Source organism: Planococcus citri, chromosome 2 (genome assembly GCF_950023065.1).
Source record: "Planococcus citri chromosome 2, ihPlaCitr1.1, whole genome shotgun sequence".
In the NCBI taxonomy this organism is placed as follows: domain Eukaryota; kingdom Metazoa; phylum Arthropoda; class Insecta; order Hemiptera; family Pseudococcidae; genus Planococcus; species Planococcus citri.
In genome coordinates, this window is record NC_088678.1 from 53,325,018 (window position 1) to 53,352,855 (window position 27,838).

At 34.9% G+C, this 27,838-nt stretch overlaps 1 protein-coding gene across 2 annotated transcripts in view; it reads left to right on the forward strand.

Moving 5' to 3' along the window:
- ci (cubitus interruptus) overlaps positions 1 to 27,838 on the forward strand; it is a 104,577-nt gene that overhangs the window by 33,747 nt on the left and 42,992 nt on the right. The window contains exon 1 of one of the 2 annotated variants that reach the window (XM_065351301.1): positions 7,278 to 7,644. The exons of the other annotated variant lie outside the window; for it this stretch is intronic. The gene's annotated coding sequence lies outside the window, so the exon portion shown is untranslated. Of the gene's footprint in view, positions 1 to 7,277; positions 7,645 to 27,838 lie in introns of those variants that run through there. 2 annotated transcript variants of the gene reach the window in all.

The following is a 27,838-nucleotide window of genomic DNA, read 5'->3' on the forward strand; positions in this document are numbered from 1 at the left end:
AAACATGATTTCGTCGTGGGATTTTCCTGTCGTGCAATTCCCTTAATCTGTCGTTCAATTAAAGTTTTCCCTTTATGAAAATTGCAAAAATAACCTGTCCTGGTGCCTATTATTCACTTATGTACTTGGGGGGAAAAAACGAAAAAAGTTAGCAAATATTAGTTCAGGTTTAGAAGCTGAATAAGATATGAATAAATCTGCTCGAAAATAACGAACATTTTAAAAAATTAGCGATAATCAAATTTAGTAAAATGAAAAAGAATATTCGTCATGATGATTTTATCATTTTTTTCATCAAGGAAAACACTATAAAAAATATTGTTTTTTTCATAAAAATGACATTTCAATGATTCTATTATATTTTTTCTTTACCCACTTATTTAAAAAAAAGTGGGACTGGTCATTTTTTTCGACACTTTCATTTTTATTATGGTGAAAAGCAATCATTTTTCATTCAAAATTTATTCAGTCAAGAAATGAAAAATAGCGCGCAGTCTATCAAAAGACAAAAAATGAGACTTTAGATTTAAAGAAAACAATTTAATAACAGCCCATAAGCAAAACTCATCTTGCAATCAGCAAATAATCGATAGTAATAATTTCTTCAGGTATATTATAATTCCTAGGTATTATCGTTCATTTTTTCATTTTTATTTTTTTTTAGTTCACGAAGTAGGGAGAAAAAGTGGTATAAAAAACTAGAAAATTGGGGAAAATAAGGATCGATAAATTCGACTTATCCCTGCGATTTTTTCATTATTTTTCGAGAAATTTTGCGTAGAAAATTGAATACTTGATCCGATTTCCCGTATCCTTTTTAATCAATGAAAATCACCTTGACTTTGTGCACTAATCTCTCAATCTGACTCTTGAGACACAATACAATCTCTCAAATTCCATCCATCAATATTTTTCATGGACAGAAAAGGGGCGATACATTAGAACACCTTTACCTATTACTGTGTAATTGTAAAATATTAACCCTATTTTTCAACATGCTTATAATATTTATTTGTTTTTATTTGATTTCAGGTATGTACACTATATTTTGTATTTTTGAGAGAGAAAAATACAAACAGGATGGATATAATTTTCAAACAATTCATATGCACTTGAAAGTAATTGATAAGTGAGTTTAAAATACAATTTTACTAATTTGTGAGCAATTTAATGCTGATTTTCAGTGTTGATTGAGTAGTTGAGGTGAACATGTTCAATTCTGTTGGCACTCACGATGAAAAGCAAAGACGCCATGAAATTTTTAAAAATTGGTTTCGAATCGATTCATGCATCAATGCAATAGTGTTGAAATTTTTCTCAAAATTGAATCAACATTTGACAAATGAAATTAATTACGCTTTCGAGTCTCTTCGCCCTCCTCTCTTGATGTAATTTTTTTTCAAGTGCTCAGATTCCATTCCTCTGGCTATTTGCTGATGAAAAATGCCCGCTTACAAGCATACTTACAGGGATCTTACTACTGATTTGCACAGTACGATGCAACTCTTCAATACCCAAAATATCGTCGCACATCCCGTCGAGTTTCTTTTTCCACTTGATTTGTATATTATTAAACCCGAACGTGTAACGTCCACCGAGCGATTCCAAAGTCGAGATTACGTTTAATTGAAAGGTCAATTAAAAAGAATAGAGTACGGTTGACTTGTTTCTTGGCCATTGTGTTCTTATAACGCATTAAGTTGGTCGTTGACATGGCATGTTGTTCATGTTGTGTCTTCTCAATCGAACACGCGGCCCCTTATGCCTTTTTATTATAATAAGTTCCGGATATACGTAATTGTTTTACTAAATGGACGAATTGCCCACTCTCTCCAGTCTCGGCTGCAAACAGAGGTATATTAGCAAACCACCTCGTTGAGCTAGTATACGTATTTGACCTTTAATTGAGAGCTTTTCACTCGCGCTGCAGCTCAGCTACAAGGTAAAAAGGGGACTTTCGGTTAGCGAATGACTATGGATGGTGCAGCCTGCAGGCGTATGGCGCGGCGGGGGGATATACACTATATTATGGTATAATGGCGAAAAGATTACACGAATGGTATATCTAAATCAACAAGAGTCGGAAAATAAAACGTCTCGTAACATCTTTAACAATCCTTTTCTTATTCTAAACACGTTGGTAATACAAAGGAAACAAATGGAACCGGCATCAAGTTGGCGATTGTTATCTGTTATGGTCTATAATGGACACTATATCTGCGAGATGCTGCGATGTGTACTATGTGCTCTCTCTGTTATGCAGCGAGCTCTTTGCGCGCACAACGGGTACCTAGGTTTAGAAAGAGCCCAGGTACTTGTAGCAGCATCGAGCATCGCAGAGATGAAGAAGAGAGAAAAAACAGTATCTCGGAGATGTGCTCGCTCGCTGTTATCCTACGGCACAGTGGATTGGATGGCGGCGTGGAAGATTAACAAGCACCCACGGAATACATGTACACGCATAAATAGGTAAGAAACAACACAAAACAACTTTATATACCTAATAAATAACTGAGCGCAGACAATTGAAAAAAAAAACAAAAAAATACCTCTCTTTTGCGTATAAATGTATTTATACGAGTGGTATCTGCTGCTCGTGTATAGCTGGCCTCTGTGTGAGAGAGAGAAGCATCTTGTATGCTGTACTACCACTGAGAGAACCATAGGCGAAGAAGTCGAAGGCGGAAAAATGCCAACTGAAACGAGTCCTCTCTCTATGTTCGCGAATAAGCCATGAAATATTCATACGCGGCAGGCCGAAGAAAAAAATGCTGCTAAAAAACGAGAAATGTTAATTTCACACGGAGAATACCTATTTCAATCCGTTTCAAATAGGTATATTTTTTTTTGGAAATACTCCACGGTACGAGCTTCGGGGTGGTACAGGCAACAGAATAGTGCCTGGTGCCTGCCCAGTATTATGAGCACATTGTTCGCAGCAGTCAACTATTACCTCACGAGCGCATGCTAGAAAGCCTATGTACCATTCATAACCTCTTTTTTATGTCTTAATTAACGCTTTATTTCTTAATTTCATCGTACTACACAAAAGTTTCTCGTATACGTCGAATAGAAAACAAAGAACTGCTCTCGCATCGATCGACTCCCGAAATCTCAGTTGATTTTTTTACCTTTCGGTATTGATTATTGATCGAAAACCACCATATTACCAGTTCGTGAAACAATACCAACTCAGCACTCAGCAGAATGAATTTCCAAATCCTAATTCCCTTTTTGTTGCCATTCCATTATGCTGCAGCAGGTACCATGCCTTCTGTATTTTTACCTTTGCTACCTGCCGATGCGAGAATTCGAACAGAACGCCAACTGTAGAAGGAACTCAACTTATAATAATTCAACGTGATATCGCAAGATTTTTCGTACAACGGGGGTTTTTCTTGCTTGTATTAATTTTTTTTACGCTGTCATTGTGCCCCATATTTGATGAGTAGAAAAGTACGAGTTGCTGGTGTTCGATTAAGGATATCCTTTCGGAAGTCTGGAGCCTGGTTTTGCTAAGGTTTCGTAGTACCGTTGGTTTGAATAAAATCCGAGAAGAACAGGATATTCTGGGTGTATAAGTTAATTGTGTGTGTTCGGGCTACTGTTTCGACACTTTCGACTAAGGAAGGGAACTGGCAGGAATATTAAGATTTCCTTCCTATCTGTAATAATATTAGTGAAGCTGCTAGAAGATATGTATTTAGGTGTATTTGAGTATAAAAAAGAAGTGTTGAGTTGGGTGGTGAGCTGGTTTGGTATGGTTGTTTTTTTCTCGCATTTAATCTTCATTCAAATTCCACTTTTGATTTAATTGCAATTCTGAGATTTGAAGGTACATATATCTAATTAGCCTTAAACGGAAACCTTCTTGCAATCAGCAAATGCGGATGGCTTTTATTCAATATCTTATCATAGGCATCCCTGCGGCATCCTTTTCATTTTCGTTCTTCTTTTAGATCTTTTCCATTGAATACAAATGAAAGAACTCTGTTTAATGCAGGAATACGGAAAAGAAATGCTATAAATTCGACTATGTTGATTATTAGCTTTTCTGTGCCTTCTCAAGTTTTCTTAATAATCATTCCAAGTCTAGATAGAGCGATAGTTCATCTTTAATTAAGTTAAAATAAATCTTGTTGATGAAGAAGTGACTTCTAGAAATTGGTTGTTACGATTTTTAACACTGTTACTCTTATTCACTCTTACTAACTGTTTTTCCAAAAGAAAAATTTTCAAATAATTGAATATTCAGGACATGCTTCATGATTAGATTTCAGCTTTCTAATGGAGGGTTCTTTTCGTATTAATTTGGGACAAAGTGCGAATAATTGTTTGAAAAGTGAATGTAGGAGGGAAGAGTGGGGGTCAATTGTAGCTATTTTAACCAGAAATTGGCTCCATCAAATTTCAAGTTGATAATTTTGGAGATTTTGTGGGAAGATTTGAATTTTTGAGACTTGAGTATAATTATACGAAAGAACCTCTTCGTTGGCTGCCGAAACCCAGATTGGAACAAAACTTGAGCTAGTTGAAAAAGAACCTCGCAAAACCTCCATCGCCCAATTTTGAGCTGCTGAAGTTGATTTTTTGATGAATTTTTGAAGCTTTTGTTCTATGTACAAGTAACTAGGCTTAATGCTGTGTGATGAAAATCAGTGCTGTACCTCTGCACCATATGAACTTCAACTGCGGGAATTTTGCTCAAGGGGTATGGTACCTGATCGACTGATACCATCATTAGCCGGATCTGAAATCCCGACCAAGAAGAGCATTTTCCCGCTTACTTTGCTTATATGTGATCTGTTAATTTGGAAAAAAATTTCTTGATCGAAATTCTGGATACGTCCTGTGATGGCATCAGTTCATGAAGTGTCTAACCCACCCCCTTTGGTCAAAATTTGAACATGTTGAAGTTTATTATGGTGGTGAGATGTACCAATTTCTTCAATTCAGCGAAGTAAAGACGCCACTATCTACTTGTGGAGAGAAAAATCCCTAAAAATGGATAAACTAACTTCAGCAGCCAAAAATTAGAGGATGAGTGGGTTTCTTGAGGTCTTCATTCGACCATCGACGTGTTCGAGTTTCGTTGCAATCCGAGATTCCGACGTCAATGGGTTCCCTTTTTAGTTGAATCTCAGCCTTTCAGAGGAAAGTTCCCTTTTGTTCCACTATGTGATCAGGTGGGGAGGGGGGGGGGTCGTCATCAAATAAATGTTTCAACCACAAGTTCACATATGCATCGAATTTAAAGTTCAGAATTATTATCATCTATTTTTTTTTTTTAATACATTAAGAGGATTTTTTTTAGAAAAACTTGAAAAATGTTGACAAAACTTCATTTTTGACTGAAAAAATAAGAAAAAAAATGACCATTTTGAATTATTAAATGAAGGTTTACAGCTGGCAGTTTTCACTTGAATCTTCCGGTCAGGGAAAGCTGTCTTTGTATTAGCTGAGCTGCTTCAATACAGAAATCTCGCCTTCATTAATGAGCTCATTTCAAAAAATCTTGCAGATGATTCAATTTTTGAGCGATAAAAGAACGTGTTATCATACATTTTTCACTTTCGCTGTTTCCTCAGGTAGTTTATAAGTAGGTAGGTAGGTAATACCTATAATTTGAACTTATTTCTTCTTGTAATTACCTACATATTATTTTTGTACAATTTTTTTTATTTCACATAATCAACAAATGGCTATTTTTGCGACCACTGGGAATAGGCATGAAAAATTGTAGATTGCTGTAGGAAGTTTCAACGCAGCATTATCAAGTGATATGTTGAAAAATGCTGGATTTCTTACTGTGAAAATTATTCTGAAATGGTTGATATGTCATCTTCGGTACATATGTATTTCGTCCTCTTCAACTGTTGTTTGTTGTTTCTGTTCCTTTTGTGATTTTTTTCAATTTTTTTTGTTCCAAATTTCCATTACTGTCTTTTGCATTTTTTTAAATTTTTAAATTTCACTTTTGAATTTTCGTCATTCCTTCTCTCCATCTCCTTTAAATACTGCTGATAAGATCAAACCAGGAATGATATCACATCCTGCTCCAATTTCTTTCAACATCTCTTTAAGTTTTGTTTTTGACTCTTTTGAGTACATAATTTTGATTTTTTTCAGTTCCTCATCGTGTCAAATTTTTAACAAAATCAGTTGTTTCTTTTTCTATTTCATTTTTTTGAGTTCAATTTCTATCACTTTCCCTAGGGCCTCTCGCCTCAACTTCTCAAAGCAATAGGTATTCCTAATCATCTGTTCGAAAAACAGATTCGTGAAGAATTCAAATTATTAGCAATTTTCACTTTTTTTTTTCTGTCTGCTTCTGATTCAGCCATCAAATTACACTAAATCTAATACGTTTCAATGTTTCATCTCGAATTGAGTATAGTTTACCTATTGCTCCTGTAAAATCACCTTCGTCCCTCTTCGAATACCTAATTCTAATTTCATAATAATAGGTTTAGTCTACATAGCCACGTGGATAACATTTTGCTCACTGCTTCAAGGTACCAATGATCACCTCCATTTTGACTTTTTGACCAGAGCGTACGCAAGAGATTTCGTGCATTCGTATACGAGGTATTGCTTCATCTGTTGTTTTCCCCTTTTCTTTCACCGGGCAGCAAGTGGAACTAGGTACACACCTTATGGTGAAGATAGCGTGTTAATTATCACGAGATAGGTACTCGACTCGTACATCTAGAAATGGTAGAATAAAAATGACGAAGATGGAGAAAAAAAACACCAAGAGGAACCAGCGAAGAAGACGCCCTAGTAATATCACGGCGTGTTCAATAACCCGGCGGTTAGTTCGATAGAATTAAGAAATGGAAATCTCGGTGTGTACGAATGTTGGGTCCCCTCTTCCCCCTGCGCCTCCAGCGATCATCTACTACGTTAATGAGAGATCAATAAAAGCATGCCACGAGGTGAAGAATAACATATCTATACACCACGAAACCAGATTATAATTATTGTAATTTTGCGCGCAGCTATTCTGTCGAAAAATAAAAGAGAAATAAAGGAAGAGAAGATGTAAAAAAGAATCGGTAGTGTGTGTATGCGAGAAGAAAGAAGGTAAAAGAAACCTCACTGTTTGGAACAAGAACCAGATAAGTATTTGACATAATCTGATTGGTTTGTTTCAGTTAATAATTTGATGAAGGCTTAGAAGACTTTATAATGTGTGACGTCAACATTCCCCCTCTACAGCTTGGGTGGTCCGTTGTGATAGACACAACATTACAATTCCCTTTTCAGTTTACTTTAGCCGGTTTCGTTAGATACAACGTGTGTATGCATCGCAGAGTGTATCCGAGTTGTTAGAATGCACCTATCTGCTATGTTGATCGTCTTGTGCGAAAAAAATTACATCGAAACGAGCGAATAATTGCGCGAATCGTGGCCGGAAATTGCTCTCGGTTGATTAAATTCGGTCATTGGTGCTTATTGTGATCTGCTGAGTGCTGATGTGCTCGTCAAAGTCATCTGTGTAAAGTTCGGTTGTGTTATAATTGTTGTGTAAAGTGTATAGTGTAATTCTTTTACGGTATTTGGTCCCTGGTTGACGCAAGTTGCTTCTTAATTGATCATTGAGACGATCATGTTGACAGATCAATACGTACATTGAGACAGGTATGACTATATGTACAAGCTCATCCGAAGTTAAAATAAGTTCAATATTACCTCCTGAGTCTTCATGTGAGTGGAGAATGGAGATGGCAAATACTTAGCATAACTCAGTCGACTAATATTATACTGCCATTTACGAGCATGTTGAAAAGTTATACTACGATGGTGATAATAAACCTTTTCACAAGTTAGGAGAGTCACTCTTGACTCTATATATGACTGTGTTTTATAGCTTTTTAGCTTTAAGCTGTGTAGCGGTCATCGGTCGTCGGCGTGTTTTATAGGCTCGCGAACGACGACCAGAAGACCCAACTCGAATCATATAGACTGGCTAATTCGGCAATTAATCATTTTTTTTTTCGCTGCACCCCCAGGTCTCTGTGGTATCCCCAAGTGTACGTGAATGTGCTTCACGTGTGAAAGAGTGTATGTAATAACGCTTACGAGTCGAAGTAATTAAAAATAGAGAAATCATCTGGAAGGTATCGTCATTGATGGTTTATTTATAGCGGTTTCTCGTCTTGTTATGCGGTATTCCTTTAGTCGAGGTGGCCTTTTGATGCTGTGTAGAGCCGCAGAAACGTCCGAAACTCGCGTGTGTGGTTCTATATGGTGTGAGATGGTGGGAAGAATTTCGAATTTTTCAATATTTATTGATCTTTTGGTATCAGGCTTATTTGAAAAGTTGAAAAAAATATCGTTGAATAAAAATGGAACTGTCTGATTTTTGCTCCAAATGTCTCAGAATTGAAGCCAAGTAGACAACTTTACACTTTTTCTCATTTTTTACTGAATTGATTGATTTTTCCTTAAATTATAATTATGTGTGTAATGAAAGAATTTCTTTAAAATATCTCAATAACAAAGCTCTTGAATAAAAATTGATCGCGTGTTACTGATAAAAAATTTCATATTTTACAATATTTTGTATTGAAAATATTGAAATTCTTCAGTTTGTTTTTTACCACAGAAAAGTCTTTTTTTTTTTTTTTTTTTTTCAAATAATCTTTACCACCTTTTTCGCACATATTAATATAGAGAAAAAACACCTTTTACTTGCACGAAACTTTTAATAAAAATTGAAAAATTAGTACATATACGAGTGAGACGCGTTTCGGTCTACACAGAGACCATTCTCTGTGTAGACCGAAACGCTTCTCACTCGTATATGTACTAATTTTTCAATTTTTATTAAAAGTTTCGTGCAAGTAAAAGGTGTTTTTTCTCCATACAGAAAAGTCTATTTTTGAAAAAAATGAATCTTTTAGTAAAAAAATAGAGAGAAACAGAATAAAACAGCCTGAAAATACCTTGCCTCTCTTCTCTGCAGTGACATTGTTTTCAAAATGAGCATCTGTATAAAAGTAGGTTTCAAAGTCAAGTACCTGGATACAAATCTGAGGCGCATTTGTCTTTGTGCTACCAAATTCTTATCTCAAGTTTTGGTTCTTACTACCTACAGTTGAGATAACCTGTATCTGTGTCAAATACAGTAAAACATTGCTGTTATCAAAGTAAATTAACTTGCTTACTTCCTGTCACCCTTTTGGTATGCGTTTTCGATTTTAGTTGGGGTGTCATAGCGTGGTTTTTTTGGGAGGTTTTCTAATAAATTTTATTGTTTTGAATTTTTGGTGAATTTTTATTAATTTAAAATGATTGCTTTTGTGAATTGACCTTTCTGATCGATTAGTGGCGATTTTGAGCTCTGTTAGAACCTCGATTATAACAAATTTTTTATGTTTTTCTGTGTTAGAAAAATGTTGAATTTTATATCTTAGTTCTTCTTGAAACAGTTTTTCCATAGCATGGACAATCTAAAACAATTTTTTTGGAAAAGGCTCCAGGAGGCATAAAATTATCATCAACCGATTCAAGAGATCTAAAAGAAGACATCAACCAGACTTTGGAACATTAGTGCCATCAAAGTAAATTAACTTGCTTACTTCCTGCCACTCTTTTGAAATGCGTTACTTACGATTTACGATTGATGACCGCTAATTTATTTCTTTTTTGTTTCATCAATTTTATTTTTTAAATTTTTGGTGAATTTTAAAAAATTCAAAATGATTACTTTTTTGAGTTGAACTTTCTGATCGATTGGTGGCGATTTTGAGCTCTGTTAGAACCTCGACTGAACAAATTTTCATTTGTATTCCTGTGTTGGAAAAATGTTGAATTTTGTCTTAGTTCTTCCTGAAACAGTTTTTCCATAACACGGACAATCTATAAAACAATTTTTTCGGAAAAGGCTTCAGAAGGCATAAAATAATCATCAATCGATTTCAAGAGATCTAAAAGAAGACATTAACATGACTTCAATAATATAATCAGTTGATCATTATCACAGAAAATTAATCAATTCGAATTTTCAAAAATTCATCAAAAATCAAAAATTTATTTTCGACACATAAAACTGGTAAATTTTCAGAAGTTCTTTCAATGAGAAAAGCATTGCATAATATTCAAAATATTACCAATGTTCATAAATGTAAGCAGAATAAACTCAAATTTATATATATATAGGAAACCATAAACTTTGTTTACTACGCTGTGCAAAAATCTGGAATAACGCCCAGTTTTCAATATCTTTTTTTTTAATCAGAAAAAATGCTTGGAAAAAAAATTCATAAATTTTTGAACCCTTTTCCTTTCTGTTTATTTGTATAATGTCCATTATATTGTTGATTCAGAAATTTTCAATATTTTGACCAGAGTGGTGAAAAATTTCCCGTTCTTTTGCACTTAATCTAGAAATTATGAGGTGGCCCTAAGATTGAATTTTGAGTGATTTCGGTTGATTTTTTTCATGGAGGTTTTCCTGTTTGAAATTTTCAACTGTTGAAATAGGTAAGTAGTCTAAAAAAATAACGAATTTCCACTTTACAAGTGTATAAAAGTATTCTAAAAACGTGGTTTTTTTCGTTAGATTTGTTCAAATATGTTCAGATGAAAATTTCATTTCGAAATAACTACTATCGGATTCGTGTAATCACTTTTATCAAAATTCATTTTTATTTTAAAAAATTTCTGCGAGTGTTTGAAAAATCTGAACGAGAAAGTGAATTTGAGAAATTGCATCAATAAGATCGTTAAATGTGTGGTAATCTAGTAATTTAGATACCCGACCCTGAGCACAAATTTGGTGTTAGTTTTTTCAAAATGGAATTTGTAATTAGTTGGAAGTTGCAAAAAAAGTTTTTATTGGTAGAATTTTCAAATTATCGGCCCTTTCACGGTTTTTAGAATATTTTTACGAGTGGTCAAACGTTACGATTAATGGATTTTTCATCTTCGTTTTTCAAAGTCACGTTCCCATTGTAGTTGGATTTTTTCGCCAAGTCTTTCGATGGTTTTTCATGTTGCATTGTTCATCGTATAACGTGAGACTTTTTTTGCAGCTGAAAATTTCAAATTTCCAAAATACCATGAAAAAGTAAACCCAAAATCACATGATCTTATTCTAATTTGTATAGGTAAGTAATAAGTATCTAATTAGGATAGAAAATTGAAAATTTTTCATCGCCTTGGGTTAAAATTGAAAATCTCCGTACACTCAAAAAAAAATGGGCGTGACAGGTAAACAGATGGCAGAGGGTATGGATTTAAAATTTTCTGAACATAATGTTTTGAAATGGTTTTCCACTTCGAATTTTTTTGCAGTTCTCGTTAAAATTCTCAATTTTAATACATGCAAGTAGGTACAAGTTTTCGGTTTGTTTTTCATCTTGTTTTCATGATTATTTTTCTCTTTCAAAACGTCATGAACCGTCGAAGTAGAAATTGGAATTTGAGGAGCTAAATGGATGTATTTTAGACTTTTAGTGTGTCTTCCTCTATGAATAATTAATGTTCAAGAAAATCAATTCAGGGTAAAATAATACTTACTTGAGGATGTATGATTGCCTTCGAATAATAAAATATGTAATGCTAAAAGTTGAAACTTGAAATTGAAAATAAAAGCGTAAAATGTAGCTATTGCAGCTGTAAAATAAGCTGAAGCCCTCTTGTAATCAATTTTTTTTTCTTATAATTATTACGAATATCTACAGATCCCTAGAGTTGCTTTTTCCTAAAAAATCCACTTTTGCTTTTTGTGCGGGTGAATGAAATCAGATTTACAAAAATGAAACAATTGAAAAAATTCGAATGTTTTTAGTCATTTTTTGTTCTTCGAAGTTTATATCTGAAAACCTCGTAAAAAATATTTTTTCATCATGAGAAGTTGATCTTGAAAATCATTTTGACACGATGTTGGCTTTTATCGCAAAATTATCGTATCTGAAACCAAATTCAAAATGAATTGGACGAATCCAATTTTAAATAATTTTACAATATTTTTTTAACTGCCAACTGTTCTTTGATGGGTTTCACGTCAATTTATTTGTTCAAATACCTTATTCGATTTTATTCCAAAAATTGTGATTTTTCGTACCCTCATAATAATCATTAATTTTCCATCTTGGTTCTGAAAGATTCATCCTATAAATTGTAATCTTGTAACGAATTCAGTTTGAAAACACGATCTTTTCCATTTCTCAGCAAAACTTCGTCTAAATACACAACTGCTCATCATTATCATCTCGCGGAAATACTTGCATCTCGCCATCTCGCCACCTGAAAAATTACGCAGTCTTTTTTCTGACAGTTTGAAATCTATCATCGAAGAGAGTTTCACCGTCGTCGATTCGCAGCCAGCTGCGTAACTGCGTTTATGCATTAGGTAAATGTACCTCTCGCTACGTGTACTCGTATAATTGAGTCACTCGATCGGTCCAAATGAGATTTTGGCCAAGATGCAAGTTACTATTATGATTTATAAACGCGAAATTCGCGAGACTATAGTTAATCGAGCCTTGGTAAATTGCCTGACGCTAATTTCAAGTAATGCATTGTTTTTAAAAACGTACAAACGGAGATTTCTTTTTTATATTTTCTAACCTGGTCGTTGACACGATCATTTTTCCTATCACGATGCGAACCAAAACGATGGATGCAGCTCTAGCAGCTCATTCGTAGTTGTAAATTTTTGCGCGAACAATGTTTAAAATTGCTAGATATTTCACGTTGTCGTTGTCATCATCTGTTGCGATGTTAGATGATTGGCCATCATCTGCTCGACGACAACTGTCGCCAGAGACATTACGAAATTCATTAATCAACTCGAAATTTACACCGCCGTGTATTCTGGTGTTAATTTAGCCACCGATGTATATGTTTGAAATTTAAATTAAAAGCGAGGAAAAATAAAAACGATTAGAAGGCGTCGATATGTTTCGACATTAGCGCGAAATTTCTCTCTTCGGCTTAACTCGCGTTAATATTTTGGCACAGGGACAAAACCTTATGTACGTAATTTTACGTTAAATTACGATTAGTGATGCAGTCGAGGTTATGATGATGGGTTATGTTGTACGATTACGATCGCAAGATCTGTGAAAAGTAAAAAAAAAGGGGGTAAAAGAAAGTATTTTAATTGAGCTTCCTGCGCGAATAAGTTAGATACTTTTTACTCGTGGATGGAGGTTCTTGTTTTGTATGTATTATACGAGCGTTTTTTTCCTACTTTTTCAACTATACGTACACGTTGTTGTGTTCTCTCATAGTAAAATTTTTTCATGGATGGTTTTACAGTCGTTAATTTTATAAAGCGCGCTTGTCTAATTTTCTCGCTTTAATTATACCTAATTAACTCGGGGAGATTGTGCGCGGTATATTTTGGAAATTATATGAGCCGAACAAGAGGTGACCCAGTTGGACATTTATTAGGCCTAAGGATGAATTGATGCGACGTGATGGTCTTCAAATATACGAACACGTAGGTAGCTATACAATGTGCTCAGATTTTTAGAGGTTTTTCTTACGTATCTTTGTGTTTTGTTGCGGTCGATTTTTTATTGAGTGCTTATTTTTAGGCGAAGAACGCGTGGAAATTACTTACATAGCGCTGTCTATAAGGTTGTATAGATGAGTTTTTTTTTTTAATTATTACGAGTTTTTGGCATATGGGCCCTCTGTAAATAATTGTGACGAAGTGTGAAAATTCTCAGCTAAAAAATCTAGTGAGTTGTATTTTTTACCCAAGGATGCTCGATTTATGGGCAGGTCCGGGGGAAGGGAGAGGGAACGAATGAGAAGAATAGATTTATTGCTGAAATAAAAATTTTATAACTGAGAAAAATTCGTTGATGGTAAATTTTGTTTGCTCTTAACTCTAGGCCTCTCTCCCTTTTTTCACTCCGCTTTTTTTTTTGAAAATGTAGAAATCTCGGTGCTCTTGAGCGTACCCAGGAACACTTCACCTTTTTTTTCTAACTCAAATTTGGGACTTTTAAAAGATCTAAAAAGAATTTGTATGTTCGTTTGATTAGATCGCGGGAAAAAGTCGAAAATTTGACCACTTTCAGTGGAGACCTTCATTTTGAGTTGAAAGCCACTCAAGAGAAAATTTACTCTGGAGATGTCCCTGGAAAGGAAATATACTCGTGGCCCTCAAAGAGCTGAGACCATTACTTGAAAAAAAAAATCGCAATTTTTTTTGTCCTTGCCTTTTTTCCATTTGTTTTTGGGGTAAAATGATCCAATCCCAAAAAATGGTTCTTGAGATTCTGTGTCATTATAACCACCAAACTTCAAGACTATTTGAGGGGCTTCATGGAAAAGGGGGGCCTCAGTCAATTTTTTTCCACTAATTTGTACAAGTTCAAATGGACTTTAAAAAAATTTTCTACCAGCAAACATTTTCCAATTTGGTTTTTTTTCATGGGAGAACACTTCAATATCACTAAATATAAGAAAAAAAAATTGTAATACATTCAAACCTGTAAAAGAAAAAAAAATGACTAAGGGCCCCTTTTCCATAGAACCCTTCATTTTTAAAGTTCTTCTGAGCGGTTGAAAATTTGCAAATCAATTCGTGTTTTGAAAATTAGTATTATTTTCTTCTCGAGTAACTATTACGCATTAATTTATGCCATAACATCAATTCTGTAGCTGTTATTTTTGAAACTGGTGGAATTTTTCAAAATACAATGATGACAATTTTTTCAATCGCTATTGCCAGAAATGAAATTAGCGTCGATGAGCTAATTCCTCCCCCCCCCCCGGTTTTAGACATTATATTTTTTCAAGTTTTGGAATAATTAAGGGGTTTTACATTCGAGCAGAAAATACGTAGGTACTTTTCAAAACACCTATTTGAGCACATACACAAGAATGAGTGATGTGCATAATTTTCAACCTGTTCAGTAGAACTTCAAAAGTGGTTATGTATTTTGGCGGCCATAAATAGTCTTAGCTGACGCAGAATCTCAAATCATATTTTTTGGAACTGAGTGTTTGTTCCTAAAACAGTTTGAGATGTTCGAGTAAAGGCTGAAGAAGAAAAAAAACACGATTTTCATGAAAATTCCTTCTGATTAAAGGTCTATTTATATCTTCCTTCCAAGTCCAAGTGAAGGTCCCCATTGAATTTTGCCAAAATTCTTCCATTTTTTTTCTTCGTCATCCACCCTAATGTGTACATTACTATAGAGAAATGAAAATGAAATGCTCATTTTTTTCACACAGAATACTAACCTATAAATTCTGAATCGCCGATTTGGAATCAGAAAGTTGAGTATTCCTAATTTCTTGAGCGCTATATTTTTCATGAACAATTTTTTCAATTCAGTTGAATTTTTGTAAAAAAAATAGCGATAATTGAGCTTATTTTTACTAGGTAAAGGATTAACCAAAACTAAGGAGTCCAATAATTGGAAACGAAGTACTCTCTCCTTATTTTTAAGCTGTAAGTGCTCTTGCCTGATGATGAAAAGTTGTACTTTTTGAAAAGATCTTTGCAATATAAAGCTTAAAAATAAGGAGAGAGTTTTTCTTTTCCACTTATTTTTACTCATTGAATCCACAAAATGGCGATGAAAAAAATTTTGGTTGATAAAGAACCATCTTCGGATCCTGGTCCAGCAGAGGGAGCCATTGTTTGAAATAGTTGTCAAAAAATTCAAAAATGGACGTAGAATTTAATGTAATTTCTAAAGTTGATATTACAAAATGCTCCTTGAGCTTATTCAAAACTACACATAAGTAAGGTGATATTAAATTGGAAAAAAGATTCATTAAAGTAGTCATAGAATTTTATTTATCGAAAGTTTAAATTCAACTTACCAACTTTCTAGGCTGATTATAAGTATGTCTATGTACTCGTAGTTACTGTTTCAGTGTTATTCAGAAAGAAAGAACTCGGAACTAATCATTATGATTATGATTTTGAGTATATCAAGTACCTATTATAGATTCATTAGGCGCCTTTTTAAATCATTTTATAGTGAAATCAAACAGAAATGTATGAATTTTTTACAATAATTACAAATAATGAAATCTTCATCACCTCATAACCAGTGGTCGTTTTCAAAATCTCGAAATCGATTTTGGAGCTCAAAACGACTTTTAACTTTCTTTCATAGACTATGTCAAATTTTGTACCATTTGATTAAAAAAAAAAAAACAAACTAGAATACCTATCCAATTTTGAAATAAGTAAACATATGAAAACCCCATATTTTCAAGTCGTCTCCTACATAGAGAGTAAGTAGTGGGATTGTGATGATGGTTTCTGAACTCAACTTTTTCCACTGTAAATGGAAGGCTGAACTGGCCGAAGAAATGTTCAAAAAAACCAACTCCATCCCATTCATTATTTTAACCTTTCTTTAGCCTTTGATCAAATTTCAAAAAATATCAAATTATTAAAAATGCTCGTCAATAATCGCAAATGATGATGTTATTCACCAGTTAATGGGCGATCGATTTGCATAGGCGAGAACGCAAGTAAATTACAAAACCACACAATTAATACGAGAATATTGCGGTTAACCATTAATATTATGGTTTTAAATGCAGCTCCGATACTTCATAGCTTCATAATACATACCACGATATATCCGTTGGGATTTATTATAAACACCGAAGACGCTGGACAGATATTTATAAAAGACTTTCAAGTGATTCACGACTCGAAAACGATCACTAATGAGATCCTAAACCGATTAAGATAGCGACACCTCCGTCCTCCTACCTCTTCCTCCTTTCTGATGTCTTCGGACAGCAGCGAGCTAATATATTAGGTTAGTATTTCAGCATAGTATTCGGTATTTGGATCAAAAGGGCGTTTCGAAGAATTACACCGAGTGTCGGGCCATCTTCTTCGAAATTCGATGAAAATATTGTCTTGGTTCGGTGGTGACAAGCCTTTGTAGCGAAGCGCAGATGTACCCAGAAATTCCCCACAGTGCTATTCTTCCGCGATGGTCGCCAAGGCATTCTCTATACAGCTGTATTGGCGTAGGCATTTGTTACGTGATGCGATGAACTAGACAGTGGATCTTGATGGCTAATGCGATGGCTATCGTTTCCATAGGTTAAACTTAGCTGGAAAAAAAAGTTCGATGAATTTTTTTTTCTAATTTTGTTGGGAAAAAGATTAAGAACGAGAGAAAAGGCCGCAGGTAAAATGATGGATTAAGACAACAGGCGAAAGTAGGAGGTAGTTGCATGTTATTAAGTGTGGATATGGTGATACTACCTTCCTTTTTAAACAATACAGTGTGTGAAATGGTAGGTGTACTTACATTGTACAAAATATACAATGAACAGCTCGTTTGCAACAATACGATGAAAACGATGTGTAAAGCTTTAAAATTCTTCTCATTTTTTTTAACTAGTTAGTATCAGACTTAGTTCACTTTAGTGTAACGTTGAATGTATTATTGTTATGATTATAATTATGTACATAAAAACGGTCACCTCTCGGGTGTAGAATTAATTGGATAATTAGTATTTGGTGCACAACGCGAGAAAAGTAATAAAGACATTGAAATTAGCTCCAGCGGAAATACGTATCGTAGTAGGCCTACATTATCTGTACGTAGTACGTACATACATTGATATAAATAATATGTGTATGTTCAGGCACCTTCTTCTAGTTAGTAGATATTTGAGGAGATAGGCAGAGGTACGTATTTTTACTTGTCTGAGAACATAACTTGTTAATGGTGTTGTCTAACCCAGCTTGAGTGACCAACAATGGTACTAGGAGGATTAGTAATGAAAAAGTGCTAGGTTTTTTTATTTTTGAGCTTTTTAGAATTGTTTTGAATCTGAAAAAATCTATCGTTCTGATCGAAAAATCATTTCCAGGTTATTCGAGTCATAAATTCCTGCCCCCTTCCCTCCCCCTCACGTTCTGACCAACCCATTCAAATGCTCGTCTCAAACGAGCATATTCGCTGTTAATTATTGTGTCGAAAACTAAAAACGATTCGATGGCATGACGTACGTAGAAGGCGAAAAGGTATTCAGCCAGTTCGTCATACATATGGTAACTGGATTGTTAATGAAGTCATTAGACTCGAGAGATGAAGATGGGTTTCGTTTATGTGTTTTTTTCCTTCCTCGCTCTCTGTCTGCTCCGCCAGTCTATCTCGCTCTACAGTCCCATTCCGTGTTTCTACACGGCTAAATAATATCGCGATGTAATGGTGCGTATGTTGTCTAGTATAGACATAGACACAGTGTGCAAGAAGAACATATCGGTTTTCACAATCTTCTGTGTTATAGGTACTGGTCTTCATATATGTATGTATATGGCGCGTTTTATTTAGCGAAGGTCATCGTTCGTCTAGTTGCGTGCGAGACGGTCTCGTGTTCTTTTTTACCTGTACAGACTGGTGTGAATATTCCAATTAACGAGGAGTAAATAAAGCGTTGAAATAGTCTCGAGTATATAATAGTATAGAGTGAAAAGAACGTGTTTATTGCTGCATTTTTCTAAGACTGTGTGAGTATGGACCGTGGGCTCGGTGGCTGCTGCGTGCCCCCCTTTGCCACCTCTTCGTCAAGTTACCGAGAGATTCTCGAGGGTGAGACGCAAGCAGAACCGGATAGAAGACCGTTGTCACGCTTTTAGCAATGCCAGTGCCACGATGCCATCTTAATGCCACATGCGGTCGCTACCTACATCTTTATAATAAGTTCAGGTTCACGTGTTGTACCTACATTTGAAGATGGAGAGATTTAACTATCATAGAGAAAGAAAGACCCCCTTGTTTATCCTCTCACCCCCTCAACCTGTTCAATGTCGTGGTTTTTATTTTAAAAAAGATACCTTCTCGTTTTGTTTTGTTTTAATCTTTTCCCTTCTTGGTGAAGCTGAGGCGCGCTTTTGTGTCTCCCCGTTGTTGGGCGTTGTGTATTTATCTAGTTACGCGAATCGAGTCATGTTGAAAATGGTGGGTAATTGTATCGGTTTGCGACAAGTTTGCTTTCTTATATTAAGAAAGACTTGGACCGTATGGTTGGCTCGTTAATGTATAATTGCGTAACTTGATATTTTATTCGGACAAGATTAACGACGATAAAGTGATTCGTCGAGTGGAATACCTGTTGTGTGTCGTACCAGTGGAAGTAATTCGCCAAAAAATCTCGCGTTTCCTGCTTCCTACGATGTGTGTGTGCTCAGTGCTCATAGCTTGAGGGTTAGGCACTGGTTCACTTCTATTAGGATTGTTGTAAAACCTAATCTGCTGTTGAATGGTGAGAAAGGGCTCGAATACTTTTTTTTTTCAAGCTCTTTTATCAAAACGTTTTTTCATTTTTGCTTCAAGACTTCGTATCTGAACATCAAAAGCTTCTTATGAAAAATATTGTTGCCACAGAATTGTTCATGGGATGGTTGTGATTATTTTTGCTTCCTACGAAATTTCTACTTTGACTTCATTTTCGGTGTCAATTCCACAAATTGTCTTGGAGAATAGTTGTATTCTCTTACTGGGCTAAAAATCTACCAATGAGCTTTCATGTTGTTAAATTTGGTCCTTCGAGCCAGAAATGTGCAGATTTTTCCAACATTTGTTAAATCGTGATTTTAGACGAACTGGTCATGATATTGATGGGCTATAAGGAGTCACTTAGAAAATCACCACTCACTTTTATTTCACATTACAGCATTTAGGTTCTCAAATTTGGTCCTCCGAGCCGGATATTTGTACAAATTTTCCGAATATTCGACGAATTGCAAATTTTCAATTACCTTTTTTGTGAGACTAACAAGAGAAAGGCGAAATGAAACGTTAGAAGTATTTATTCTGGTTCTATAATTTGGTCCTCCGAGCCGGATATTTGCAGAAATTTTCCGAATATTCGACGAATTGCAAATTTTTAATCACTTTTTTGTGAGACTTATAAGAGAAAGGCTAAAGAAAGGATAACAATATTTAATCAGGTGATAAAATTTGGTCCTTCGAGTCGGATATGCATACCAATTCTTCGAAAAGTGATCAATGTAATTTTCAATGAATTATTTGTGTGATTGATGAAGGGGAGAGGATCAAATTAAAATTCATCTCACTTTTGTAGTTAGAGCAAATTCGTAAGATTTGGTCCTTCGGGCCGGATTTGCACATCAGTTTCCCAAACATTTATCATGTAGTAATTTTTTGATGCTATTTTTTTGTAAGATTGACGGGTGATGTAGGGGAGAAGAGGTCAAATTTAAAATTTTGTTTCAACTAAAAATAATCAGAACTTTTTACTCCCCAATTTTTATTTGGAAGTTTTGCAAATTGAAGCATTGAATGTAAAGATCAAAAATTTTAAAAAATAGAAATGTTGGAGCTCCACAAAAAGGCACTTTGAAAGTAAAAACTATATCATGCTAGTCTCCTCTGTTCACAGATGCTAATTTACTACCTTCTGCTGAATGAACTCGCCTAAATGCCTACAAAAATGTAGTTGTCTCGTAGAGAGAGACTTTAAGGACGAGCCTTCCAGTTATTCCAGCTCTCCCAGTATTGTCGTCCAGTTTTCAAATAGCATCTTATCTGTATGATATGGAATCGGTCTTATAGCGTGTGTCGTTTAACTCTGGCGGAGATTTCGTTTCAATGAGATTAAAATACGCGGAGGCAGATCGGTCACAGGAGGGATGCGAAGAAGCCGATGGTCGTAGAATGAGCAGAATAGATAGATAGAGAGAGATGGAGACAGAAATGAGAAGGAAAAAAACACAACATCTTCTTTTGATCGGTATGCGCGCAGACTCGTGTACGTTTACGCTCTCGGCTGCCCATCGTTGTTGATGATGATGATGATGAAACGTGTAAAACCAGTTTTTATGGTCAAATTTGAGCGCGGCAATGTGAATTTTTTCTTTAGCATTTGAAAATTACGACGTCTTTTTTTTTACTCGTTTCAAATAAATAAATTTAATTAGAAGCGATTAAATCATATTGAGAGGTATGAGGCGGTTTTCGTTGCAGCTCTGGAGCAACGAGAGAGTGGAAGTGATGATGTGTATGTCGAGTCGCTATAGAATGGTGTTGTTGTTTTGACCACTATACGCACACCGCTGAATGATGACTATGCGGCTAAGAGTCGAACTATGGCAGGGTGAGCGTAAAATAGTTATTTTATAGCGAGAAGAAGCCTTCGGAGGACGTTTAAATGAGATTTAAGCTCAGCCGTATGCGGCCGCAACGTTGAGTTTTTTTTATTGCACTTTGTCCATTTGTCGGCTCGAGACACACAAAAAAGAGAAGAAAATACTCGAGCTTGGTTGAAGGCTTAGTTCAAGTCTTACTTTTCAATTTTTACTCGTATCTTTCGAGTAATGCAATCATCGTGTTCAAAGATGACAGATGGCTCGGATGCTGGCGTCCAAAGGTTTTTTGTTGCACTATCCCCCTGATCACCAGCCCTCGACTGTTCGTTCTGGTTGAAACTTCAGCACAGTGATGGTATTTTAACTTGATGTCTGTTTTTTTTTACTGCAAGGTTCGTGTTCTCGCATCAGTGTTTCCTAATTTATTATAACTTATGTGTTGATTTTGCCTGGTATCGAATTAATATAGAGATCTTATGGTATACTATTTTGTAACTCGGAGATGTAATTATTTACTCAGTTTCACCTGTTTGCGTTTATTTGTCCCTCGTGTCCGGTATCAGTATCGATTCAACGATCACGAAATGACGATGATGTATCGATAGGGGTTCCAATTCAAAGGTTCCAGGTTCGGGTTTTTAGGTTTTTATTTTTTTGTTACGTAGCTCCGGAGCTGCAGATTGTCTCGTCGTCGTCGACCCCTAAGTGAGCTTGACACTTTTATTTCTTTCTTTCCTTCTTGGTGTGTTCCTGGAATCTGGTTATGTTGTAAATCAACCCGAGACACTTGTAAGGGAGCTTTTGTGAAATGCTATTTGCACCACGAGTGGTGAGTGGTTCTCGTCGAAATGGTTTTTTGTCCGTGTAATACTAACTAACGTTCGATGAAAATTGTGAGTAGTACAAATGCTGGAGTCCTGTAAATTGCTAGTTTTTAAATGATGTTGAAAGCAAAAGAGAATGAATTCTGGTTGTCTCTTGTGTCTTTTTTTTCTCTTTTTATTGCACGTTTGCTTGTTGGATGTATCTAATGGCTGTAGCCAAAGTGTCAGTTGATGTAGTTAAAATGTCTAGCTCTTGTCTACTTGAACAAAATAAAAAGAAACAAATAAGTGCTCGATGAAATCAAATTCTCGCCATTTGATCGTTTATGAGACAAGTTTGGGAATTGTCGTTTTCGTTTTCCTGAAAATAATTTCAAATTGTGTTTTCGTTCAGTAGTGATACTTATTAGTCCAAACGAGCTTGGTATTTATGCACTTCAATAACTGACCAATAATATCAATCCCAAATTATTTTCAAATGGTTTGTGGCAATTTAATCACTGGTGTTTTAATCTACAGATTATACAGGGACTTGGCATCGATTAAAATCTATTCTTATGGTGGTTTTCAAATTATTAACTCTGAAATCAATTAATCAGATGATGAAAAGTGGCAATGATTCCTAATGATGAATTGCCATTGCCGTCTGAAATAGATGAAACGAATAAAAATCAACGTGATTCATCTCATAAAATGATTGAATGATTTATTGATTTATCAATTGCAACAAACTGATGCAATCAGTCAAATAAATTGACTGGGTAACAAATTTTATGTCAATCTGAAGCAAATGAAATTAAAATAATTGAAATCAATCAATTTGATTAATTAGTTGATTGATGGATAAGCTGCAGCAATTGGTCAAAGCAGTCATGAAGTGACAATGAAATTATGATTTTATGAAGTTGAAGTTGATCAATTTCCCAAAATGATTGATTGATTGATTGATTGATTGACGAATTCGTGCAATCAGTCGAATACATATAATCACATCTGAATCTGAAACCAATAAGGACTGAAATCAATGAAACAGATGAAATTCAAATTAATCAATTTATTGATTGATTAGGATTATCTGATGTAATCAGACAAATATAACACAAACAAATTCTGAGTTTGTAAAAAAAAAAGGAAATTTAAATAGGAAAACCTAATGAGAAATTGTTTGTTTGCTTGTTGGATCGATAAGCCGATCAACTTGCAAATGCTTTATTAGAACCAATAACTAATCGTAGATTAAATAGTATTAAGCCTATAGATCTTAAGTTTTTAAAATTGCATCAAAGAACTTGTAAATAATCTTTTTAGGTTAGGAACAAATAAATGACTTGAAAAAAATGAATAAATAAAAATTAAGTGATTCATTCTTGATTAATGAGGCACAGTAATTGAAATTGAAGCCAATGAATTTTATAAAATAATTGACCGATTGATTGATTGATTGGTTGATTGGTTGGTTGGTTGGTTGGTTGGTTGGTTGGTTGGTTGGTTCATTGATTAATGGACAAACTGGAGCGATCAATCAAACACAATAAGTACATAATATAAATTGACTGACAAATTCTGAGTCGATGAAGCAAATGAAAATAAAATGAAATAAAATCGAAAATTAACATATTTGGTAAAATAATTGATTGATTGACAATATGATGAAATTTGTCAAATTCAATTATGATGTGACTTGCAAAATTATGAATTATGAAACAAATGATTGATTGACAAACTGTACTAATCAGTCAACTATAATGATATTTAAATTGACTAATGAGTTCTGGAATTACTGAAGCAAATGAACTTCAAATTGATTATTCTCATAAGTTGGATTACCCATTGATTGTTTGTGACTAATGTGATTCAATCGGTTACATATAATGATGAGTTGATTAACAAATCCTGAGTCAATGAAACAAGTGAAATTAAAATAAATTAACTTTTGTTTGATTGATTGATTGACTGATTGGTTGCATGGTTGCTTGGTTGATTGATTAATTGTTAAATTAATTACATGAAAACTATCTATTTTTTCATTTGATGAGCTGATGCATTTAGTTGAATGAAGTCATGAATTGACAAAAGAAATGATGAATTATGAATTAAATGGACTGATTGATTGTCTGATTGATTAATTTGATAAGCTGATGCTATTAGTTGAATGCAATTATGAAGTGACTGATGTATTTTGAATTAATGAGACAAAATTGACTGATTTTTTGATTTATTAATTGATTGATTGATTGATTGATTGTTAAATTAATTTTTTCATTTGATGAACTGATGCATTTAGTTGAATGCAATCATGAAGTGAAAAAACAAAATGTGAATTCAGATAGCAGATTAGATTGAAGTTGATCAATTTTATAGCAGGATTGATTAATTGATGAATTAATTAATTGATTGATTGATTGATTGTTCAGTTGATTTGATTGCCTGATACATTGGTTGATTTTAATGACAAATTAACCAATGAATACTTGCATTATTGAATCAAATGAAATTAAAAAATTAAATCATCACATTTCACAATCTGATTTTGGGTAATTGACCTCTGTAATCAGCCAATCAGTTGATTAAAATAAGCAATCCATTGATCCCATTAATCAATTTTCAAACATATGTAATATTCCTACATGCTCTTGAAAAAATAAAACACTGTAGGTACTTTGTCTCGTTATCAATCAATGCAAAATGCAAATCGTTTGAACTCGCGACGACAACAGTGAAAATTTGGCAAAATTCCCATCCGCCTCCGTTACAAGTGCGAAGAACTAACAATCCAAACTGATTAATCTGCTGTTTGCTGGCGATTCCGTTTAAAATAATAGATAACTACCGGGTCATTCGCGCGATTATTAATCGCGTAATTTTTTCTGCTTTCGTTTTACTTCTATACAGTCTACTTCGAGATGCATTTAGCCAGTAAATTAACACGACCAACGACGATGCGATGGTAACGTACGGTGCGGTTTCGTGGAGTGCTCTTTTCGACCTCATCTCGCGGAAGAATAAAAAGGGTTTCTTGACAGTTCACACTTTACAGACGTCGCTGAGTTATTCGAGATAGATTTATTTATTTTTTTCGACTTTTAAAGCAGTAGTCAACGTAGTATCTGCGAGACTAGCAGACGAGTGTGTTATATCGGTACCCATTTAACTTCAATATACGAAGTTGGTCTGCGACGAAGGGTATACCAGACGTGGAAACAGAATCGTTCGCGACGTTGACGACATTAATTAACGGAAATGTTCGCGCATATGTAAAAAGCCTCGTCTTGGATTGGAATTATGTGCGTGTGTCGCAGCTTACTTATGTGTAGTTCATATTTTCAAAGGTGCATTTACACTTGTATGCACTATGCAGCTCTGTTGGGGATATGCTGGCTTGATTCTTGAGGGAAATTTAATGGGTGACTTTTTTGACGCAGGATTTCCGATTGATGTACCTTGGTTTGTTGAGTGGGTGATTTAGTAGATTTTGGTTAATGATGTCAATTGGAAGTAATGAGCTCTGGGGTGTTTCTGAGGATCGACCTTGGTTTGAGAAGTTTAGATATGAGTTGCTGGAAGATTGGGCTGGTGATTGAGTATGAGTAATCATTTTGGGAAAATAGTGTGGGTATTGTTGAACAGGGTGGTGAATTGATGCATCGATCTGTCGACTCTCAAGCTTCATCTCTTCAAGCTCTAGAATCAGGAGTCTAATTCCACAAATCTTTTGCAGACCTAGAATAATTTCAATCTATGTCTATCATTAAATCCAGATCTCCAGCAACTGATCCACACACTTCCCTATAATACTATAAGCATATTTTACAACGCCTGTATTGTCACCCAGTGTAAATCTGGCTTACCATGAGACACTTCCTCTACTCGAAGACGACGATATGCTTTGTCTTCTACGTGAGCAGCCCGGTGATTCTTAATCATTATCACATAATTTACGACATAGGACACCTTATTCGTAAATACATGCGCCGTCAATCGCACTCTCCTAGTTCGTCCGTTCGTCTGCCGCGCCGTAACACTCGTAAATATTCGAGAAATGACTCATTAACTTCGTCGTCGTTCTTCTTTTTGGTATATAGTCGGTCTATGGTTTGTGAGATTCAACGTAGCGCAAGAGAGCACGAGGGATGGTTACGTCTTTCATCTTTTTCGTTGTAAGTCAGCCCCTATTAACATATTTCAAGAAATGTGTAATTTTTCTCGAAGAATACGATATATAGGAAGTTATTTATAAATTTACTCTCGTATAAATGAAGACAACGCGGCGCACAGCAGTGCGAAGGGATCCTATTGCAGGCGAGGGTTCCGCAGGAACGAACCGTTAATTATAAAACGGCTACGACAGAAGGTTAAATTAATTCGTACTTTGTAATTTTTATAATAATCCCATTGAAGATGGCTTTTTGGCAGTTTCTATGTGTTTTTTTTTTACTCGGTGCAATAATTCTCTATACGATCACACGATACAAATATACGTGGTTAAAAAGCAGTTTAAATCTCTCACCTGAACATATTACATATCTTACGAACGAGCTAACGTAAGCCTACTTCAAGCGATAATTGCATCCCATTAGATGCATTTATTTGCTGTACAGTAAAATGTGTCGAATAATTGCACACACACACCGATGAGGAAAAATATGCAGCTAACAACAAGGAGGCAAAAACCGACACCGAACTGTGAAATAAGAAGGCACCTAAAGCAGAAGGCGATAAGTTGAATAATTAATGTCGACGTTAAAGGGACACATTATGCATGTCGTGAACATGCATACACTTAACTGGAATTTTAAAATATTGCGGCGATGTTTCTTATTTCTATGTTGTATATATTTTTATTTTCATACGGGATATGTGGGCGTTCCCTTGTAGAAAAAAAATCACCGACAACGATGAGAGGTTCGGCTGAATTGACAATTTCCTGACGAGAAATTGAAAACTTGTTACCATATGGGATATGTCTTCCTCTGGGCTCTGTGTCATAGTTCGGGTGTTAAATGTTGCAGATTTTGGCTCCCTATTGGCCTGGCGACGAATGACTCTTGTTGTCGAGTTACAGGTGAGAGATTTCTCGATCACTTTTTCCCCCCTGTAAATTGTCGTTGCAACAGGTGCAGTGTTTCGTTGAAACTGCAGTATTCGTATTGATCTTATTTTTACTCGTAAAATGTAGGTATTCAACAGGTGATGAAGTTAACGAACTCGAGTTATTTTAGGCGTTGTGTACAGGAAGCTGTTTTACGTGATGTAAATTTGGCATTTTTTGATGATTTTTTTTCCAATTTTCATAATCAATTTAGTCAACAAATCTCTGGCGTGAATATTTTTCTTGAAATTTTTTTTATTATGATTACATATTTTCAAGTTGGTCTTCTGTTTTGTTTTTTCTAGAATCTATTGAACATGGATTGTGATTTTCATTTTTCGCTGATCTCTTGTTTTTTTTTTTTTTTGAATGGCTGAGAAAGAGGGGCAAGAGGGGTACAAAAAATGTTCCCCTAAAATTATGCTACATGTTTGGAAAAAGTTCATAATTTTGTGTGAATTTTAAAAGTATTCAGTAAGTTTCTCTCAAAAAGCAGGATTTTTATTCAGTTTTGCATTGCCCCCACTTTCCATGATATTTTGTCATTTTTTTCAGAATGCAACGAAATGAAATTGCATTTGAATTCATTCCTCATTTTTTATTACTTTTTTTCCTGACTTCACAATTTTCCGATTTTTTCTTCAATACTGGAAAGTTGTTGAAAGAGCTACGGAGAGATATTTTCCTGAAAATTAGTCGATATTCGCATCATTTTCAATTTTTTTGCCTTTTGACCACAGCACTGGTGGATGAGTAAGGGTGGGGGGGCAAAAAGGTCGAATGGAACAAAAATGCCAATACATAATTATTTGAACGTTACTTCAATTCTACTCATTTTTTTTCAAT